The following is a 634-nucleotide window of genomic DNA, read 5'->3' as shown; positions in this document are numbered from 1 at the left end:
TTCTCGTATTTTCCCCAGGAAATACGGAGAGTGCTTAACATCTTTCATCGATCGGAGAGCCTCAATGGAACTGAGACTGTCCGTAAAGATGAAATAATGGTCCGTGGGCATTTTTTCGATAGTCCCTAGGGTGTACTGAATTGCAGCTAATTCTGCGACGTAAACAGAAGCAGGATTATCGAGCTTATGGGAGACGGTTAAATTGTTATTGAAGATACCGAAGTCAGTGGACCCATCAAGAAGTGATCCGTCAGTGTAGAACATATTGTCGCAGTTGATGTTTCGATATTTATTGGATAAAATTTTGGGGATCTGCTGCACGCGTAAATGATCCGGGATTCCACGAGTTTCTTCTATCATGGATGTATCGAAAAACACAGTAGAATCAGAAGTATTTGATAAGTCGACACGATTTGGAATATTCGAAGAAGGGTTAATATTTTGGGACATGTGATTGAAATACAATGTCATAAAACGGGTTTGAGAATTAAGTTCGATTAACCTTTCAAAATTTTCAATCACGGGACGGTTCAAGACCTCACATTTGATAAGAATACGAGAAGACAGGCTCCAGAAGCGGTTTTTCAATGGTAGTACTCCAGCTAAGACCTCCAAACTCATCGTATGGGTCGAC

Source organism: Wyeomyia smithii, chromosome 1 (genome assembly GCF_029784165.1).
Source record: "Wyeomyia smithii strain HCP4-BCI-WySm-NY-G18 chromosome 1, ASM2978416v1, whole genome shotgun sequence".
Classification (NCBI taxonomy): domain Eukaryota; kingdom Metazoa; phylum Arthropoda; class Insecta; order Diptera; family Culicidae; genus Wyeomyia; species Wyeomyia smithii.
This window is presented reverse-complemented; position numbering follows the sequence as displayed.